The sequence below is a fragment of the Acinonyx jubatus genome, chromosome E4, assembly GCF_027475565.1.
Source record: "Acinonyx jubatus isolate Ajub_Pintada_27869175 chromosome E4, VMU_Ajub_asm_v1.0, whole genome shotgun sequence".
Taxonomy (NCBI): domain Eukaryota; kingdom Metazoa; phylum Chordata; class Mammalia; order Carnivora; family Felidae; genus Acinonyx; species Acinonyx jubatus.
Window position 1 is genome coordinate 63,847,500 of NC_069395.1, and position 22,127 is coordinate 63,869,626.

General features: G+C 46.0%; 1 protein-coding gene and 1 long non-coding RNA gene across 4 annotated transcripts in view; one reads left to right on the forward strand and one right to left on the reverse strand.

Moving 5' to 3' along the window:
• The window catches only part of LOC128313073 (uncharacterized), a 29,130-nt gene extending 14,004 nt beyond the window's left edge, over positions 1-15,126 (reverse strand). The window contains exons 1-2 of the long non-coding RNA XR_008293238.1: positions 14,601-15,126; positions 10,855-10,981 (exon numbers count right to left, since the gene is read on the reverse strand). This is a non-coding gene — a long non-coding RNA (uncharacterized LOC128313073). The remainder of the gene's footprint in view (positions 1-10,854; positions 10,982-14,600) is intronic.
• Positions 1-22,127, forward strand: part of KIF26B (kinesin family member 26B) — a 469,574-nt gene that overhangs the window by 241,464 nt on the left and 205,983 nt on the right. The window lies entirely within an intron of this gene.

The following is a 22,127-nucleotide window of genomic DNA, read 5'->3' on the forward strand; positions in this document are numbered from 1 at the left end:
GACTTTGTGGTTCCCAGTTGCTTTCCCTGTGTAGCTAGGAAGCAGTGGACTGGCTCCTTCCCAGCCTCCAAGTTTATGGGGCTGAAGGTCCTTGCTAGCCACCCACATTTGTTGACGGGGCGCGAATTTGAACACAACGATTGGAAGGGGTGGACTGGTACCATGCTTCTCTGAAAAGATTTTCACTGATGCTTTGGGTGTTCTGAAAGGACAAATGAGTCCTCTTCTCTTGGATTCAATGCTAGAGGGAAAAAGGAGTCATGCTAATTATACGGGGAGAATCCTCTAATTTTTTCCTCTAAAAATATTTCCAAGAAAATGTAGGGCACTGTCCAGTGGGCGCAGTAGCTATGTGAGAACAATGGTAGATGGCAGATTATTCATTCTTCTCTGCTTCTTTCTTCTTTCTTCTCTTTCTTCTCTGCTACTAGCTGATTCTGGTACATTTGGTTAAAAAAAAAAAAAGTCACTTCATTGCGACTTAATCTTTCATTGTGAAAATGAAGTAACCAGTGACACTATGCCTCTTAGGTATGTGTAATCTGCAGCAGGATTTAGAACGAATGAGGGTTAATACTGAAGGGATCTTTTCAGATTGGGGTACCTGAACCCCAGTGATGGAAAAGCCATGTGCCAGGCCACGCAGAAGCTGTTGTGTGTATGGCACAAGCCCCTGGGGCATGAGTTTTTCTTAAAGACTTGAAGGGTGGGCGGACATTTTTTTTTTAACAGTAAAAAACAAAGAGACATATTATAGAATACCATGTGAAATTTGGATGAGTTTTTAAGGGTGAACTTCTAAGTATTTATTGCTTGCTAGATTTAGCCTGTTTAGGGTTATGCCCTCACTATGGGGACTGATTCAACCCGTTCGTTGCCATGAGATTTACTACAGGAAAAAGTTTTCTGTTTTTTGAAATTTTTAAATTTTTTTTTTCATTTAAGATTTTTTTTAAGTTTATTTATTTTGAGAGAGAGCGCAAGTGGGGGAGGGCCAGAGAGAGAGAGAGGGAATCCCAAGTAGGCTCTGCACTGCCAGCCCAGAGCCTGATGTGGGGCTCGAACTCATGAAAACATGAGATCATGACCTGAGCCGAAACCAAGAGTCGAATGCTCAACAACTGAGCCACCCAGGGACCCGCCCCCTTTTTTTTTTAAAGTCATAGTGATTTATTTTTAATTCCTTCTATTGTTTTTGTTTGTTACTTTATTGATTCTACTTTTAGTGTTATTATTTCCTTCCTTGTGCCTCTTTTGGTTCATTTTGTTTGTTTTGCTTTGGAATGGGGAATTTAACGCATTTACTTTTATTGGTATGAATATTTAGGCTATGAATTTCCCCCGATCACTGTTTTAGTTGTATTTTACAGATTATGGTTTTATTAACAGTTTGTTCTAGAAATTCTGCAGTTTGGGGGGGCCTCTGGGTGGCTCAGTTGATTGAGCATCCAACTCTTGACTTCTGCTCGGGTCATGATGTCACAATCGTGGGTGTGGAGCCTGCTTAGGATTCTCTCCATCGCCCTCTGTCTCTTCCTTCCCCCCGCCCCTAAAAAAAAAAAAAAAAAAAGAAATTCTGCAATCTTGGTTTGCATTTCCCCTTTTAAATGAGAATGATTTAACGGAATTTTTAATTTCCAGGGGGAAGAAACTTTTGCTTTTATTATTAATTTTTGGTTTTACTATAGTGCAATCAAATAATGTCTTTATTATTTCTACTTTATGACACCTTGTTGATGCTTTTTTTTATGAGTCAATGCAAAGTAAATATTTATGAATTTCACTTGAGAAGAAAGTGTATTCTCTATTGTCTGGGTTCAAAATATATGTGTATCCAGAAGATCTGGTTTTTTTTTAAAAGGTTATTGTGGTAAAAAAAAAAAAAGTAATATAAAATTGACCTTGTTAACCATTTCCATAATCAATTTCATTAATTACATTCTTTCACAGTTTTGTGGAACTGTGACCACTCTCTGTTTCTAAAACCTTTCATCACTTCAAATAGAAACTCTGTAACCATGAAGCAATAACTCCCCATTTCCCCCTCCCCCAGCTCCTGGTAACCTCTATTCTACTTTTAAGTCACCATGGATTGCCTACTGGAGATATTTTATGTAAGTGGACTCATTCAGTATTTGTCTTTTTGTGTCTGCTTTCATAATTTTTCAAGTTCATCCAAGTTGTAGCATGTATCAGAATTTCATTCCTTTTCATGGCTGAGTAATATTCTGTTCTATGGATATACCACATTTTGTTTTTCCATTCATCTGTTCACCGGCACTTGGCTCTTTCTACTTTTCGGCTGTTATAATGTTGCATCCACACGACTCGTGAAACAGAATGCTACCGGCACCAGTGACAGTCACAACAGAGTTTATTGCAATGAGAGGCAAGGCCGACCAATCGGGACCAACACTCTTGATCAGAGTGCGGCCTCGAACAGCCCGGGTACAGAGTTTTTTATAGCCGATCACATCGTTTTATCATCACCTGGGAACAGAACAGAGAAACAGTTCCCAGATGAGTTAGAAACAGTTGCCAGATAAGGTGATTATTTTAGACTTTCTGGCTCTAAGTTGCAACCAGTGGATCTCCTTGACCCTGCCTCTGATGCTCTTTTCTTTGAACTTTTGTTTCCTTAATTGGTGAAGCCTAATTTACAAGAGTAGGAAGCGTAATTTACAAGAGTAAAGCAAGGCTGTTATCTCTTAACCTTCAGTGTTAGAACAAAGCTGTTACTTTTCAAGCTACAGTGTCAACACAAAGCTGTTATCTCTCAAGCTACGCGTTAGCCCTACACTACAATTTAACCCTTGCAATAAGTAATGCAATAATAAGTGGTGAACATTGGTGTACAAGTCCCTGTTTTCAGTTCTTTTGGATATAGGCCCAGGAGCAGAATTGCTGGGTCATATAGTGATTCTGTGTTTAGCTTTTTGAACTGGCCACCTGTTTTCTGCAGTGGCTGCATCATTTGAAACTCCCACCAGCAAAGGATGAGGGTTCCCATTACTCCACGTCTCACCCACACTTGTTATTTCCATTTTTGTTTGTTTAGTTGTGTGGTTTTTTAAGTTTATTTACTTATTTTGAGGAAGGCAGAGACAGCATGAGTCAGGGAAGGGGCAGAGAGAGTGGGAGACAGAGAATCCCAAGCAGGCTCTGTACTGTTAGCACAGAGCCCAATGTGGGGCTCGAACTCACAAAACCATGAGATGGTGACCTGAGCCAAAACCAAGGTGGGACACGTAACTGACTGAGCCCCTCAGGCGCCCAGTTGTTTGTTTTTCAAAAGATAGCCTCTTAGGTGTGCCATGAGGTCTTATTGTGGTTTCGATTTGCATATTCTTGATGGTGAATGATGTTGAGCATCTCTTCATGTGCTTATTGACCATTTGTGTATCTTCTTTGGAGAAATGTCGGTTCAAATCCTTTGCTCATTTTTAAACTGTCTTTTGGTTGTTGAATTGTAGGAATTCTTTGCATCAGTTGGATGTTGTCAGATAGAGGTTTTCCAAATATTTCCTTCCATCGTGTACATCGTCTTTTCCCTTTTCCGATCATGTCCTGTGATGCAAAAGATTTTAATTTTGGTGAAGTGCAGTTTATCTATTTTTTCTTTTGTTGCTTGCACTTTTAGTGTCATATCTAAGAATTCACCTCCAAATCCTAGGCCCTGAGGATTTACCCTTCTGATTTCTCCTAAGAGTGGTATGGTTTTAGTTCTTATCTTTAGGTTGTTTATTCATTTTGAGTTCATTTGTGTCTATGGTGTGAGGTAGGGGTGCAAATACATTCCTTAGCGTGTGGCTATCTGGTTCTCCAAACACAGCAGAAGGTCTGTCTTACTGATCATGTTGTTTAGGTCTTGTAGAGCTTCACTTCCTTTTTGTCTTCTTCAGCTGTCTTGGACTGAGAGTGGCAGGATAAAGCCTGGACAGTCCCATACTGAGCTGTATCGGAGCCTGAGACGAAAAAAGATCAGCAGTACTGACCCTGTTTTAATTTGAAAATTTCCAGTTTTCTTCATCTTGGATTGTTTGCATGAATTTTTATTTTATTTTATTATTTTTTTTTAATTTATTTTTGAAAGAGAGCATGCATGGGAGGAGGAGGGGGGAGAGAGAGAGAGAGAGAGAGAGAGAGAGAGAGACAGAAAGACAGAAGATCAGAAGTGGGCTCTGCATTGAAAGCAGACAGCCCAACGCGGGGCTCAAACCCACAAACCATGAGATCATGACCTGAGCTGAGATCATGACCTGAGCTGAAGTCAGATGTTTAACCGACTGAACCACTCAGGCGCCCAGCATTCATTTTTATTTTTAAAAATATTGCATGAAATACTCATTTTGGTCCCTAAGTTTTTGGCACCCCTTAAACTGTGCGTCTGAGGAAAGTGCATCTCGTGCTTCACCCTAGTCCTGGGTTTGGGGAAGAGGCTCTTATTATTAGTGTGTTTCTATTGATTTCCCCCTCGCAGCTCAGGTAGTTTTAATTTTTGAAAGTCAGTGCTGTGCGTTTGGTGCAAAAATATTCATAAGTGTCGCATTTTTGCTGTGAGTTGTGGCTTTTACTATTTACAATGTCTTCTGTCTTGCTTAATGCTTTTTCACCCGGATTCTACCTTGCCTGATATCAGAATCGCAAACTATAAGGGCAAACTTGAGATCCTGACAAGTCCTCGACTTCCAAAGGATGAAACTAAGGCCCAAGGACTTTGGGAGAAGTTGACGTAATTATGCTCATTAAATTACAAATGTTGATCGCTTTACTTCTGTGTACTGATAGAGTAATAGCCATGGTGTACTTCAGTGTGGAGGTAATATCTTTCCGAAATTTGCGTAAGTAAAACTTAACCGTGAATGTTCTTATCATTGTACAAGTATGGCTCAGGCCACAGGGCCAACCAGGGGCTTGGGAGGGGCAGGCTGGTAGGCTGGGGGCTGAAAATGGTACCCTGTTAGGGGCTGTATCTCACACCAATATGCAGGACGTGTGCTAAGGAAGGCCCGTCAGTGGAAGCGGAATGACTGAACTTACTCAAGTAGAGAAGTTTGAAGTTTTGGTTCTCACAGGATCCTGGGCCTCCTTTTTGAGCTCCTAGCTTAAAAAGCTTGTGAGTGGAGAAAGGAGCTGTTTCACAGTAGAGTCTCTTTCTTGCCCTCTTTTGTACTGCTTGCCATCACCTTATGGCCACTCACTAATTCCCCTGGCTTCATTCAAGCAGGTCAGCAACATTCAAGCCTGCCTCGTTACTTTTCTGCTAAGGAGTTCTTGCGTCTGCGCCTTTGAGCATCTAGGGCGGTCGATCTGACGAGGGGTGGAAATAAAATATGGCACGGTCCTGGCCTTACCAGCCCCTCCCCAGCGCATTCAGGCGGCACGTCTCGTTACGCGAATGGAAAGGGGGGTGGATGTACAAAGCACATTTTGGTCCAGCGCGTTTTCTTCCCTTTGTCTCCCTTCTGGGGTACTCAGAGGCATCAGTAACAGGGCAGGAAAGCCCTGGCCGAACAAAACTTCGCATTTTCCTTTGATACCTTCCATTGGGAGGCCCCCTCCGATGCACTTTGTCAGCAGGCTCCTGCTTCAGGCACACATTGAGAAAACCATTGAGGAGGCTCAATGGAAAGATCTGATCTGTCCTAGAAACTGCCCCAGTTCTCTCTCCCAGAGCCACCGGCAGCCGAGGAGAAGGGAGCCCCCTCCCTGCAAGTCTTTCTTTCTTTTTCCTTTTTTCTCTCCTTTCTATTGTAAGGATTGTGGGAACTCTCTTTAAGGGAAAATCACTCCCAAGCTGGGCTTTGTTTGCCGACGCGGATAAATGCCTAGATATCTCGTAGCCACTCTGTAAAACTCGAGTCACCCCTTTAGACTGTCACAGACTTATTCGGGACGGACATTTGAGTTCAAGGCGGAAGAAGCACCGGGTGTCGTGTGTATGGTCCCTTCCCGCCACTGAAAGTTAAACACTCGCTCACCCAGCAACTGTTCAGGAGCCCCGTGCTCCCTGCTCGCGGGTCTGTCGCTTGGACGTCCACACGAGGCCGGCTCAGCACCATGTCTGCGGTGGCGTCTGATGTCTTGCTTAAGTATTTCTGAATCCCTGCACATCTTATCACTTTTCAGAAACCATGCTGTGTTACTTTCTATTTTACACTTGCACCTGACGTTAGAAGCAGATACGTAAGGCAGCGATGCCAAGGTAAATACGGCCTTTCTGTAGCCACCTTTCTCTCCCACTCATTGGAGTGAGCCTTGCTGGATACAAGGGATGAGTATTCCAGAAGTGAGAGCGTGACCATTGCCCCGAGCACCTGGTTACGTGGCCCGGCAGCCCTCTTCTGTCAGGACTGCTGGGGTCCAGCAAAGACCTTCTGCTCTTCTTGGGGTCTTTCTTCAAATATGGTTCCAGGCCAGGAAGGGGAAAAAGCCACTCAGTAGTGGTGCGACCTTCATGTAATCCCTCTCCATCTATAGAAATGAAGGGGTCTTTCCTGGATCTTGGTTTCTGTAATTATCTGGAAATGTATGTTTTGTTCTAATTATAAGATAGGCCCATTGAAAATATATAAGGGTAGGGGCGCCTGGGTGGCGCAGTCGGGTAAGCGTCCGACTTCAGCCAGGTCACGATCTCGCGGTCTGTGAGTTCGAGCCCCGCGTCGGGCTCTGGGCTGATGGCTCAGAGCCTGGAGCCTGTTTCCGATTCTGTGTCTCCCTCTCTCTCTGCCCCTCCCCCGTTCATGCTCTGTCTCTCTCTGTCCCAAAAATAAAAATAAACGTTGAAAAAAAAATTAAACTTATAAAAAAAAAAAAGAAAATATATAAGGGTATAGGGGCGCCTGGGTGGCTCAGGTCATGATCTCACGGTTTGTGGGTTGGAGCCCCGCGTCTCTGTGCTGACAGCTCGGAGCCTGGAGCCTGCTTCGGATTCTGTGTCTCCCTCTCTCTCTGCCCTCCCCTGTTCACGATCTGTCCCTTTCTTTCTGTCTCTCTGTCAAAGGTAAATAAACATTAAAAAAAAAAAAGAAAAATATATAAGGGTATAAAGAAAGAAGATATTCGTGATCTCAGGGGTCAGAGATAACCACTCATGGCTTTTTAGTGTCTCTTTCCAGTCTTTCCCCAATGTGTATAGTTACTTTACAGAATTGGATTCCATGTTATTTAATATAATTTGAAAAATAAATATATGAAGTCTTCAGATTATTATGTTGCATGGATAATATTTCATGAATAGCCTGTTGTCCTATATTTAGGTGTTTTCCTATGATAAGTGGTGCTGCAGTATCTTTGCACATAAACTGGTGTGCGTATTTTGGGTATTTGCTCAGTCTGTGATCCTAGCAGGAGAATCATGGGGTCAAAGTGTATCACTATTTTTAAGATTCCTGCTACGTAATGCCAGATTCCCCACCAGCTCTCTGTGAGTGCCCAACGTCCTGAGCCTGTGCCCACACTGAGTATTACCTTTGCCAATTTGACAGTTTAAAATGATGCCTCTTTTTAAACTTTATTCATTTTTATTGCTCACCAGCTTGACTGTTTTTCATGTCTTCATCAGTCATTTAAATTACTTTATGAAAATCTTCCCATTTTTCACTCACCCTTCCATTAGGGTTATTTGGGTTTTTCTTAGTGATTTTTCCAGGAAGTCTAAAATTCCATCACTGTAATGTATGAACTGAGCTATCAAAATACTTTAAATTTTTATGATGCTACAATAATCAATCTGTCTCCTTTTATAATTGGAACCCTGTTATCGTTTCCCACTCCTAGTGCCTGGAACAGAGCTGTGCATAGAGGGGGCTACATAAATGCTTTTTTATGACAGAATCATTCATTACCCAAACATGCCATCAATATACAGTGTTGGTTACTGAAGCTGAGAGGGTTGTTTTTGTTTTGTTTTCTATATTTATTTTTGGGAGAGCGCAAACAGGGGAGGGGCAGTGAGAGGGGATGGAGGATCCGAAGCGGGCTCTGAGCTGACCCGACATAGAGCTCGAACTCATGAACCGCGAGATCATGACCTGGGCCAACGTCAGACGCTCAACCAACTGAGCCACCTAGGCACCCTGTGAAGCTGAGAGTTTTTAGTTCATTAGGAGTTACAGTAAGGGAAGCCTTTCATCATGAATTGTCCCAGGAAAAGAAGATGAAAGGGAAAACATAAACCAAAATCACATATGGGACCTTATGCTAACAGAATATCAGAGGGGGAAAATATTACAAATCAAAACAAAAACACAGCTCAGAGTTCTTTTCAAACTAAACAATATTTTATGCATGCAAAATAAGAAAGATGAGAAACACATGATTAAAACTTAATGCTTTGTCATGTTTTTTTCCTGATTATTTTTTTGAAGTATTTTTTTAAATGTTTTTTTTTTTCATTTGAGAGAGAGAGAGAGAGAGAGGGAGAGAGAGAGAGGTGAATAGAGGATCTGAAGTGGGCTCTGCACTGACCGCAGAGAGCCCAACACAGGCTCGAACTCATGAACTGTGAGGTCATGACCTGAGCCAAAGTCGGACGCTTAACCGACTGAGCCACCCAGGTGCCCCAGCCTGATGATGATGATGATGATGATGATGATGATGATGATGATGATGATTTTTAAGAAATGAATCATCCCAGAATAGTTGAGCCCTCCTGCGTTCCATCTCACCCCCCCCCCCACCCCTCCAGAGGTAACTATTATTGTGAATATGCCAGTTTTTATTTGAGTGCCTGTTACTATGACACGGGTGTATGTCTGTAAGCAATATGGAGTATGGATTCACATTTTTAAACCTTTCATAAGTGGCATCACACCCTAAGTTTCCTATTGCAACACTTCCTTCCTCATTCAATATTATGCTTTTGGTACTGATCCATGTCGGTGGTATTCTATTGTGTGGAAACTTCAACACTTATTTATCCACTGTCCCGTTCGGTGGTTGTTCCAATATTTTGCTGTTGCAAACGGTGCTGCAATGAACATTGTTGATGGTGTCCCCTCGTTTACAGATGTGAATTTCTCTAGGCTGGCAGTGGCATTGCTAAGTCACAGGTATGTGCATCTGCCCCTTTCCTAGAAAATGCCAAGTTATTGTACGTGTTTGTAAGGGTGTCCTGTAACTACTGGAGTGTCCCCCTTGGCCATTTCCATCAGCAACGCCAGCAATGTCAGTGTTGAGTGCTTACCTTGGGCCAGGAACTGGTCTGAGGGTTTTTGCACGATTCAGCACATCTAATCCTCACCTGTTCCTTTGGAAATGAGGAAACTGAGGTTGCAGAGACCTTGCAGATCATGCCTACAGTCTACAGCCAGTGACAGAGGCATCCAGACCCAAGCAGTGTAGTTCCTAAACCCTATCTCCTGATGCTAGGCTATGCTCCGAGTCCCAGAGAGACACCAGCCCCACCAAGACCCCAGCTACGTACCCACCAGGAATCCCCTGCAGGAGGACGCTGCCTTACTAGAGGGTTACTGTTTGTAGCTTAGGAAGAAGAACCAGATGGTTGCTGAATTCACCCAAGGTCTACCGATCGGGGATCAGGGGCTGATCTGAGGCTGAATCCCAGGCTCTGGATGTAGTGTGCCAGCCACATTGTTTCCAGTTTCTCTCTCTCTCTCTCCACCTGTGCATTCATAAAGACATACGGCTACATCTTCACGCGCTTCTAGTTTCTTTTAGGGTAGACAGCTTGCACTGGAAAGGTCAAGTAAATTTCTTAGAGGAGAAGGAATGGATCTGATCTTGCACGTGTGAATTTTAATTGCAGCGCTTTAATCCTCCTTCTGAGCACCAACCTTTCAGGATTGATTCGTTGCATCTGTTGGTAACACGGTCCTCGGTCTCCTGACCGGATTCCTCGCCCCAGGGCCCTCATTTACTCATGAGTAATTGCTGCAATTTTCAGAGAAAACACTACCGGCACGGTCATGTTTGAACATTTCATCAAATATGACATGAGCCCAGTTAGGAGGGATGGTAGTGTCCTTGGCCCGCAAATGAGGGCAGAGAAATGAACTCCCTACCCTGTGATCTTCCTAGGATCATTCCTGCCGTCAGGATTTGGAACTGTGGGTGAGGAAATGACTTGGGGCCTCACAGCCCGGTCGATGGGACCACGTGGGGAGGCAGGCTGCGAATGGCTGACGGAGGCCTTACTTCCAATTGCCTCTTGTTAGTTAGGGCCACGTGGGAAAGAGAAGGCGGAGGGGGAGGCGGAAGCCACTTCCGTAGCAATGCATTTCTCTTTGTACACTCATCGTAGGCACACAGCACTGACAAACTAATTATAGCTTCAGCGCGAGCATTTTTCTCTTTCTGCATTTTGTTTGCAAACAGCCAATTACTTCCATCCCGCATGCCGGAAAAACACAAAAACCACACCGCGGACTAATCATTTATGTTTCTGGCTAAGTTCAGCTGTCCACTTATCTCCCCTCTTTTCGGTTTTATCTGTTTCAGGTTGGGTTCCTAACCCCTCTTCCACCCCCACCCAGCTATTTCTTGCGTCTTTCTAACCTGACTTCAGACCCAAGTTCCAGGTGTGTGTTATCTTACCCATATGCAGCCTTATCTACTTTGGAATGTCCCAAGTCAACAAAACCAAACACCTCTACGTTCCTTAAGACAACAAGGACGCTCATCCCCCTGCATACTTAGTGCATCTCCTGTACGCGGGGCACCGCCGGTCACTCCGAGGATGGTAAGCCATGGGACCTTGCCATAAAGGACCTTAGGACTGACGGAGTCAATAAAAGAATGAGTGGATAATTTGGGGTCACCTGAACTGGAAAAAAAAACCCAAGTTCTAAAGACAGGCGGCAGAAACAGAAAGAATCAGCGTGGCATACACACCCGATACTGCAGTTCTGGGGCTGGGTTCCTGTTCTCTCTCGCGGCGCATAAAAGGAGGAAAATCTCCAAAAGATGGATCTGTGATTCAAAGTCTGTCTCCATCCCCCTCATTTTGTCTGCCTGTGACCTATGGATGAAAGAGGAAGTCAAGAAATGCCCTAGATTAATTATCTCCAAAGTTTTCTTACAGCAGAATTAGTTTATCACGTCCTCTCTGGATCATTTTTCTCGTAGATCAGGAGTTAGCAAAGTATTGGCCCAAGGGCCAAATCCAGCCCGAAGCCACCTGTTTTTGGAAATAAAGTTTCACTGTAACTCAGCTACCCCCAAATGTGTAGGGATTGCCTGTGGCTAAGTTTGCACCACAGCTCACTGGAGTTCAGGAGCTGGACGGAGACTGTACCGCTTAAAATACTTATCACTTGGCTCTTTGTAGAAAGTCTGGCCACCCTTTAGAGTACACAGGAAAAAAGACATCAGGGAATACCAGCGCGGAAAGGTTCTTGAAAAGTCGTTTGGTAACGCAAAGTGGCAAGAAAAAGGTGTATGTTTTGTAAAAGAAATGCAGACAGTGTGGACAAGTGCCAGGCTGTTTTTCCTCCAGCCGCAGGGAGCACGGAGCCGTGGCGTCTGTATGGGAGCTTAGACACAGCTCCCAAATGATGCCACCTGTCTAGAATTATCTTGGCCATCATGGCCGAAATCCATTCAACAGACTTTTCTTGAAGACTTCTTCCCTCAGAACAGGAGATACAAAGACAAAGAAGATAGAAGCCAGCCCCAGCTTCTGACAAGGCAGACATGCAATCCTTGCAAAACAAAGGTTACCCAATCAAATATCCCAGTGAGTATGGACGTAGGGGCAAGTGGGGACAGGAACCCTCACCCTACCTGGAGAGGCAGACAGGAGCCCACTCTGTGGTTCTGGCATGTAGTGCCTTTTATTATTAAAAAAAACTTTTTTTTTAATGTTTATTTATTTTTGAGAGAGAGACAGAGAGGGGGAGCCAGGAGGGGCAGAGAGAGAGAGAGGGAGACACAGAATCTGAGGCAGGCTCCAGGCTCTGAGCTGTCAGCACAGAGCCCGACGCGGGGCTCGAACCCACGAACCGCGAGATTGTGACCTGAGCTGAAGTCAGACGCTTCACCGACTGAGCCACCCAGGCGCCCGGTGGTGCCTTTCATTCTTACGGGAGAATCTGAATGGAAACCAAGAGCCTGTCCATCTGCCAAGGTCACGAAGACTCTACTAGCTGCCTTCCTGGCCACAACTAAGGAGACATCCAGGAGGAAGGAGTCTCACCTCGATTCTCAAACATCATTTGGGGACCCAAGTCGAAGCCTGGATTGCTTAGGAGTGATGCCCTAAAATCTGGACTCTGGTGAAGCTTTCCCATGAAGTCAGCCTCGTTTGCCCAGTCTTACAACCAATCAGACCCACTGATAATGTGTCGGGCAAGCCCACAGCAGGAGCCAGAACGGCCGGTGGCAGCGGTCAGTACTGGTTTGTTGAGGGAAACACACGGAGGAGGAAAGAAATTAACACCCGTCTTTTGCTCCATTACCGACAGCTGCCCAAAATGCAGACTAGCGCCTCCTGTTGGCCACAAGGATGGTGCGCTCAGCGGTGGCTCTCTCCAGGCAAGGGCGACGACTTCTAATGGCGATGGGACGCAGGTGTTTGTGTGATTTCACCATTGCTTTGGGAATTTAATTTTAGGTTTCCTGAAGACGGGAGATTTGGACTGGTAATGGTGGAAGAATTTTGCACAACTCCACTGATCTACCTGAATCCTCAGGATTACCATTGAGAGTGGAGTGAGTTGTCTCCCAATCGGATCCAACACCATGGCTTCAAGACCCAACGAAAACAGGCTGTGATGCAGGCACGGTTGCTTTTCCTAGATGATATTTTCTGAAAATTAACCTCCAGAATGCTTCCAAGTCTGGTTTTATGGGAACCTCTTGAAACATACACACAAACGTGTTCTATGTTATTGAGTATTTCAGCCAGCAACTCAAAGCCAAAAATAGACTCTCACTTTGCAGCGGAGGAGGACGGGGAGATCACCGCGATGGACTCCTTCAGTACTGTCTTTACGGCGTGTTCACCGGTACCCACGGTGTATCGGCAATAACGGCCACCATTTCTGGGGGGGAGGGCTTCCAAGGGTCAGTCTCTGTTCCGATAAGCACTTGACAGGTTCCACCTTCTGTTGTACTCACCAGTATCCAGAGGTAGGAGCTGAGGTGCAGAAAGGGACTGCAGCTGCCGGAAGTCCACGGAGGCTGTACTTGAACTCCAGGTGGACTGATGTGGCGGGCTGCACCTCAGTCTTTACCCCGTGCCTCTTCTGAAGGAATCGATGCGAATAGATTAATGAGTCCTGTCTGCTGAGGCAGGCGGGCTCTGGGGGACACAGACACTTTGGCTCCTGCCCCAAGTTTACGACCAGGTAGGGAGACAATGCTTGGTACAAAACACACAGACACATCCGTGGAACGGGATGGACAAATGGGTAGCAGGCAAGTGCCCTCCCCCTGCTCTCCCAGGGGTGCCCCTCCCAGAAGGACACACTACATTTTATAGGTCAGGAAGAGCAACTTCTCTTCCTATTTATTCCTTGTGCTTCACCCATCACACACATTACCCCAGTCCTCCCATTTGTCCCATGAGGGTGGGGATTATTATTCCCATTTTATGGAAGTGATGATTGAGGCTCAGCGAGGTTGAGCAAGTGGCCAGATCTCACAGCCGAGAAATGGTGGAGTCAGGGTTCACGCGGCGGTGTGTGGCAGACGAAAAAAAGCCTGAAGATTCCCATGATACCGTGTATCTCCCCTGGAAATACAGGAATACTGTGGTGGGTTTTATTGTTTCCTGGCTGGAAGGGGCAGCTGGGGGCTGGAATGCTCAGGAGGGGCCAGAAGTGAAGCCACTGATTGATCTGAAGGTAGTTGGACCATCAGGAAGTTCACAGTCCGTTCCTTGAGGACTTCCTGGGACCGGGCTGTCCACGATTGCAGAAATTACTCCAGATCTGCCTATCAGGAGACCTGGGAGTTCAGCATGTTCCCCACCCTGGGAACCAACAGTTTGCATTGTGAATGAAGGGAGAAGAGCCAGTGGAAACAGGACCGTCCTGTGTTCTGTGAGTGGAGGTGGCTTTGCTACAGGAAGCGGGAGGTAGGCAACGTGGGACTGCACTGTGTACAAACGCCTCAGAGAGGAAGGCGTTTTCCTCATTCCAACTCAGGGCTATTGTACTGGGAGGTTTGTTGCCCAAGGCTTCCCCATAATGATTTTTTAAATGATTCATTCCTCAATTAGTGATGTTTTATTGCTGCTTTACCACAGAGCTTTCAGAATCATTCCCTCCACCCCCGCCCCCCTCCGGAAACGTGCACAGCCTCTGCCCACATTTAATCACGCCGTCCCCTCCCTTTCTGGTCTGTCCTCCAACTCCTGCATCGCCAAGATGAGAGGAGCACACATTAATCGTAGGAAATCAGCAGCAGGAGCTAAAATGCATATTTGAAAAAAATGGGCTGGCCTCTATCTCTAAGGATGCTGCCGCCGATCCGTCAAAGGCAGCTCAAGATGGTTTTAAAAGCAGTGGAGAGTGGATCAGACCTAGTAAAGCGCGTCCAGTTCCCCTGACCCGGTCTACGCGTCTGTGCATGTGCGCATGTGTGCATGAGTGTGTGTATGTGCACGTGTGTGCTCAGCACAGAGCGTTCCTTACCGGGCTAAGGCTGCGGTGCCAGCATCCAGAGGGAAAGCACCCGAAGCTGTGTCCCGGGGAGGGTACAGTCTAGCCGATCAAATCCACAGCAGGTGCCCGGTCGAGACGGGGCCAGGCGAGCAGGAGGTGGAGCCATGGTGCGGAGCCGCAGTGCGCATGCGGGCTGGGCTGGTGCCCGCTGCCCGGATGACCTCGTCTCTGCCTCCGGCGCCCTGTGACACCGGTGGGGTTCTTGCTGCAGGTTCGAAGGTGAGACTTGAAGAAACTGCCAGTGAGCAGTTGTCCCCACTTAGCCTAATCGCGTGACCAGCTGACGGGGGAAGCGACAGGATGCGCAGGCAGGCAGCGTCCATGCCTAGTGCTCAGGGTTCTTGTAAAGGCACGGGGAGGGGCGGCCACGTGTCTCTGTCCTGTGAGCGTTGCACTCCTGATTTCCGCTCAGGTCGTGATCCCAGGGTCGTGAGATTGAGCTCCCTACCCTGTCCGGCTCCTCGCTGAGCATGGAGCCTGCTTACGATTCTCTCTGTCTCCCTCTGTCCCTCCCCTGCTCGTGCTCTCTGTCTAAAATAAAATAAATAAAATAAGATAAATAAATTAATTAAAAATAAAATAAAAAGCATGGGGGAATGGAAAGGCTGTATCAAAGGGTAGGAAGGACTCACAGAGCAGATGTCTTTTGGGTTTTCTGCCCAGTTACCCCGAGACTCGTTTTCTAGTTTTCACCATATGCAGTTTCCTTCAGATTTATACAGAGTCCTTTAACATGCATATATTCGTAGCATTTTAGGGTCATCAACCTCTCAAACATTCTTGGGATCCCGGCAGAAAACAGAGGGCACAGTCTGTAGGATGAACAGTTCAAAAAAGGCTGTGTACAGAGCTGTGGCCGGTGCAGAGAAGCCACGAGAGATGCTCCTTGAGCCAGAAACGGAAGTGCTCCCAACGCTGGCAGGCGGGAGGGGTGGGGAGAGGAAGCCATTGCCACAAAGCAGAGACGGGGGACCCCCGAGCAGAGCTGGTGTGGGAAGCAGAAAGACACAGCCAGCCTTCCCCGGCCCCATAGGGCAACAGCTGGGCGCCAGGGCCCTGCCCTCCCCCATCTCGCTCTGAGCCTTCTATCACCTGAGACATCCTGGAAACCAAAGGAAATCTCTCCGTCCATGCAGCATGCACAGAGGGGTGGCCAGAGTGGGAGTGGACCTGGAAGGGCACGTGGAAGGTCCTCCGCCCGGCATCTGGTGGAAACAATAGGCCAGCTCGTCAGAAGAATGCCCAAGCACGCAAAATAGCCCCGGACGCTTTCAGGGAGTCTGTGAGCTCCTTTCAACCCATCCTGCACCACAGGGTGAAAGTTACCGATGGAGATTGACGGCAACAGATTTTTTTCTAGGTAAAAAGCCTTGGGTGTGTGCTCACCTCAAAGCCCGTTAACAGCTGAGTGGAGGAACGGTCTACACGCGGGTACACAGGTCACACGTACAGGAATCCAACGTTTCTTTTCTTGTTTCTACAAAACAAAAGAATAAAAAAGCCCCAGAGAAGGATCAGGTGAAATGGAACACCACCCTAAGTGATTCTAAGGGGCTGTTCAAAATGGTGGCTATTTAAGGGAAAGCTTGTGGCTGGGATTTACAAGGTAAATAAAATCAACTGTAGGAAGGGAAGGAAAGATTTTGAACCCAAAACATCCCGCCTCTGTTTGGTTTGTTAAATGAATCGCAAACATGGGGGCAGACAGTCGTGAGGATCTTGACTCAAATGTTTGATTGCCTTCTCTCATAAATGCTTTAAAAATTCTCTGGCTTCTTAAAGTTACTGACATTCACTTCAAGAAAAAGGCGTACCTAAACTTCAGTTTTAGTTTTGCATTCATCTAGGTAATAAAGCCGCTTAGGATCTTCGGCCCAACAATGTAATGCTCTGCTTAAAACAGTGAGTGGCTGTTTTTGCACAAAAAACCGTGCTCAGCATCACTCATCGGCAGGAAAATGCAAATCGAAACCACCATGAGATATCACCGTCGCCTGTCCAAATGGCTAAAATAAAAAATGCAAGGAATATCAAGTGTTGGCGAGGGTGTAGAGAAAAGGGAACCCTCGTGTGCTGTTGTTGGGAAGGCAAGTTGGCGTGGCCACTGTGGAAAACAGTGTGGAGGGTCTTCAAAAAATTGAAAATAGAAATCCCATATGACCCAGTCCTTCCATTACTGGGTGTTTACCCAAAGAAAATGAAATTACTAACTTGAAAAGATATCTGCACCCCCACATTCACTGCAGAATTATTTACAACAGCCAAGCTGTGGAAACGACCTAAGTGCCCATCAGTGTGCAAATGGATAAAGAAGATGTGGGGTTTATATGTGTGTGTGCAAATAGAATAGAATAGAATAGAATAGAATATTATTCAGCTATAAAAAAAGAGATGTTGCCATTTGTGACAATAATGGGTGAACCTTGAGGGCATTATGTTAAGTGAAATAAGTCTCAGAGAAAGATGCCACGTGATCTCACATGTAAGTGGCATCTTAAAAAGAAAGAAACAAAACAAAGACCAAGCTCACAGATACAGAGAACAGACTGGTGGTTGCCAGAGGTGGGGGTGTTGGGGGCGGTGGGTGAAATGGGTGAAGGGGGTCGAAAGGTACAGACGTCCAGCTCACGGGTATGTAACACACCATGATGACTGTAGGTAATGACACTGTACTGTATATTTGAAAGTTGCTAAGAGAGCAAATCCTAGAAGTTCTCATCACTAGGAAAAAATATGTATACGGTGACAGTCGTTAAGTACTCTTATGGTAATCATTTTGCACCAACATCAAATCATGCTGTATACCTGAAGCTAATATAAAGATGTTCTTAAAGATGATGCAAACTGTTCATTGTGTTTTTAGTTGAATCGTGAGGGTGGTGCTTCATGGACTGTTTCGAGTAATGCCTCTCGTACCCATCGTTTCTTAACATAACTGGTTTTGGTTGCTTGTGAGCATTCGAGATGACAGTCTGGTCCCTTGAGAAAAGTGTTTGGTACCTGAGTGTCTGCAAACAGAAAGAGGCTTTTGTTTCCTAGGTTTTTCTTCCCCTGTGGGCTCCACGGTAGAAACCAGTGGACCTGAATTCCTCGGGGGTCCCACTCAGCTGATATTTTCATCAGCGTGGCCTAACGTTCGCGGGCCGTGCCTCTCACCCACACCGGTGGCCCGCGCCTCAATGAACGGCTTTGATCACGTGTCAGGTGCAGGACGTTTGTGCCACAAAAGCGAGAATCAGGTCAGACACCTCTTAAGCCTCTGCCCTTCGACCCATAGAGTCACCTATACCTTTGAACTTTTCCAGGAAGTGGTGGCAGGGTGGGTGTCAGCAGCTTAGAATTTTTTTTTCAATTCCTTCCTAATGATTTGGAGTTATCAGACACGTAGAAGTGAACTAACTTCCTTTCTGCCTTTTGCCCTCCTCTGGGTCTCCACCAGCCTCCCTCGGCCCTCCATCCTGTGTTTTTATTTGCCACAGAGACCCCTCCCCCAATAACTCTTGGAGAGGAAACAGCACTGTGGGAGTTACATAAATCACCTCCCCTTGGTTACCGACAGAGAAGCACGCAGAGGGGGTCGCTGGTCCCTAGAAGGAGAGGGAGGGAGGGTGTGTGAGCCCTCCCTGTCCCCCTTACCAGATACCCTGCTGCTTCAGAGGTAATTACCTTATTCTGGGCATCCGTCTTACAGAGCAGACGGCAGCCCATCAGGGTAGTAGGGTTGCATTCTCCCGAGAGTTGGAACCTCATTGTGAAATGTCCCAGGAGCCACATGCCATTTTTATGAAAACCTGAAGAGGTTAGAGAAGAGAGTGGAAAAATAAGGAGGCTTTTGCTGAAAAGAAGGGAGCTGTTTGCCAAAAGAGGGAATTCGGGCTTAGGAAGTTCTGTTTTGAAATTCTTATTTCTTAGAGACAGAGAGAGGGAGGGAGGGGGAGGGCTTGTTACTGACTTGAGTGACATTTCTCTTTATTAAAAAGTTAGAAAGTCTGGCAGTAGAATTGCTGATAAAAGTTCAGTCCTACACTGTGGTTTTGTTTTGTTTTGTTTTTGCCAGCTATGCTTTTTTAGCTGTTTGCATTAGGACTGTTAAATTAAGGGTTCTCGCAGGAGAAAAACTTGTTATTGCTTTAGCAAGTGAAACTTTTCAAAAATGTGTGTGTGTATTTTTTAATGCTATAGCATGTGTGTGTGCACGCGCGCGCGTGTGTGTGGTGGTTGTGTTGTTTTAGCGTCAGCTGGGGTCTTGGAAAGGGAAGGGTGTCTTTGCCGTAAGATCTTTCCCCACCTGGCTGCCGTTAAGTGACCTCCGTTCTGCCGGCCCCGGCGTGGCCCCTGCTTGAACACCAACACCAGGCTTTAATGCACGAATATCACCTGTAGCCGTTAATGCGGTGTTCCCGAGTTGTGGCACATGTAATCGGTGCTCCTCGGGGGAGAGTGTCAGGAAAGGACGGTCTGCCTGGACTTCAAATTGCCTTGCCTCTCAGTCTCAGCTAAAATCAAGCCATTAACTTGGCTTTAATGTGGAGATTTTGTGGTTCAGTTTTCTTTGGTGGTATCCATTAAAAAGGGGGGGAAGGGGAGCTGAATTGATTGGCATAGCCTTCAGGCATTTAGTATATATTATTATTTCGTATGTATTATTAATATTCCCTACTTGCAGCAAGAGCTGTCACGGCTTAATCAGAGCTAGCCCACGCTCCAGAATTAAACCACGTGTTTTTTTTGTGGTCACCTGAATTCCAGGTTGGACTAGGCTAAGAGTATCTCGTAGCATCTTCAAGCGACTTTTGTGTTAATTAGCCAAACCTTTTTTTAAAATGCCGCACGGGGGCGCCTGGATGGCTCAGTTGGTTAAGCATCCGAGGGACTCTTGTAGATTTCAGCTCAGGTCATGATCTCACAGCTTGTGGGTTTGAGCCCCGCGTCGGGCTTCATGCTGTCAGTACAGAGCCTGCTTGGGATTCTCTCTTTCCCTCTTTCTCTGCCCCCAGCCCCTGTCCACACACGCGCTCTCCTTCAAAATAAATACATTGATTTTTTAAAATGCCACACAGACTTGTAAAAACTTGTTTCTGTCTATTTTTGGATTGATTGGCATTGTCACCGTGCATGTTTGTTTTAATGAGATGGACAGCTCAGAGCCCTGCTGGGATACATCCCAAACCCAGTTGACTCAAACAATCGATTAAAACTTTTTTTTTTCTTTTTTTTTTTACTGCCCACCCAAGATGTGTATAGCACTGTGCTACAGTCTGCAAGGGGGATGTAATCTAATCCCTGTTTTTTTAGGAATTCAAGATCTCATTGGAAATAATACATGGCCAATTAAATGGATGCAAAAGGTAGTCCTTGGATCTAGGCAAAACGAGTAATACCAGGAGGGAATTCAGCCAGGGGTTCCAAAGAACTGGAGGTTGCAGTGGATTCCAGGCGGGGGAGCCTTTGGGGGGTTGACTCAGGCCTTTAAAGAACCAGTTAAGGCAGAGGAGCTGCAGGAGTTTCCCCGCCATATACTGCTTATTCAGCGTTTGGGTTTCTCGGCCCAAGGGCAGTCACATGCAAGGGGGGTCTGATTGGAGGGGACCTTGACACCCAGGCTTGGATCTTGTGGGCAGGGGCAGTTCCCTGAAGGATGTGAAATACTCAGGGCCTGGCTATGCTAACGGATTAGGCGCAAAGGAGATGAAACAGGCTCTTGCAAGAATCAAGACCGGAGTTCCTGACAATCTGGACCATGGGGACACGAAAGGATTAAAAAACAATATTTGATAGTCAAAAAGCTATGATGGAATGAGCGAGGCAAAAACGTAGAGGGAGAGCATGCCAGGCACATCTCTGCTCATGTCAGATGTTGTAAAAGCACGGGGCCTTGTGCAAGGGGGGAACTCTTGGGCATTTATTGAGTGAATAAATGAATGAATGGGTGCATTTATTTTCCTGCTCATAAAACCTTCACCAGTAGACCATTGGCTCCTAGAACTTTATTACGCCAATAAAAGTGATCTTATGTAGTAGTTTCCCTCCAAACAGACTTGGCAGAGAAGAAGTGGCTTCTCAGTTGACCCTCTTTCTCTGGGCTCATTTCACCCGCTTGCCCCCAAAGTATTCAAACACGCCATCTCTCCCTTTCCTTTCAAGGCTGTAGTTCCTCCCAGGAGGAGCCCCTTGGACTGGCTCGGGAAAGTTCTCGTGGTCCTGTGTGGACCTACCGTGTGCAGCTGGAATTCACAGGTTATGTGCCTGTCTCCTTCTCCAAACCAGGCTTCTCCAGTGCGGGCACAGAAAGCCATCTTTCTAACGCAGCCGAGAGGTAGAAAGAGAAACTGTTTCCTACCCGGATGGAAGTCATCAAGCCTGGCCATTTGCCTCTATGTATACAGCACTGTTTTGCTCCCTAGGCCAACGCTCCTCACTCCCACGCAACTTACCCTTTATTTAGGGAACCAATAAGTTGCAGATAATATTTGCAAAGTGCTATGGTGAGCCCTTGTGGAGAAATGCAGAGGAGAGCAGCGTAGGACAATCAGCCGAGTGAGTGGGTGTGGATTCCCCCCAGGGGTCTCCTTGATTTGCTCAGCAAGGCCCGTTTAACCAAAGGGGACAACTATCCGGTCTGTATCTTCATCCCGTCTTTACTGTTAGATGCAAAGCTCTTAGGTAGGGCTAGATTGCAGTGGTTATCGGAAGTGCCTTGTGTGTGATAGTTCTTACTGTTTCCAGTGTTCTGGTTGATGTTTTCGATTAGTCTGGAAGCTTTCGATATTTCATGATCTTGGAGCGGGCACAGGGCTTGTCACCAGTGCCTCTCATTGCCACTCAAATGAGCTGGTGATGTTCCTGGGGTGTTAGTAGTTGGGGGTGAGGGTACTCTGTCAATGGAGAAAGCTGAAAAGCCCCTCTAAATCTTCAGTATAGGGACTGTCTCCCTCTCTCACCCTGTTGCTCTTTTAATTACATATTTGATCCATTCGTAATGGGTGGGGATGAGAAGAAAGGGAGAAGGAAACTAAAACAGAAAGAGGAAAGTGAAATGATCCCAGCAGCTCCTTGTTAATATCGGTGTATGGCTCCAAATACTTAGAGAAATTATTTCTTTCTTAAATTTTACAACAAATAGGATTATACTACCAATTTTCACACTAACAGAGAATTTCCGGGGCAGTAAATGATGTCAGTCTGTGTTCTGAGGAGTGGCAGAAGATGCCCAGCTCCAGAGAACAGGGACCCTGCAAAAAGGACAAGGGCCCATCTGGTTGCCCTCCCTCGGGGGCAGTTCCATTGTTACAGGAATATATTTTATTTAAAAGACCGTATCTGTGTAAAAGATTTCACTGCTCATATAAATAATAACTTGTAAACCCATATTCTTATACTTCCATTGAATAGAGTACTGTGTGCTCATTCAGAGTTGAAAACTCTGATAAACATCTGTGTCCAGATAGCCTCCCACACTTAATGATGGTCTTTGGATAGGCACCAGAGCAGCCATCA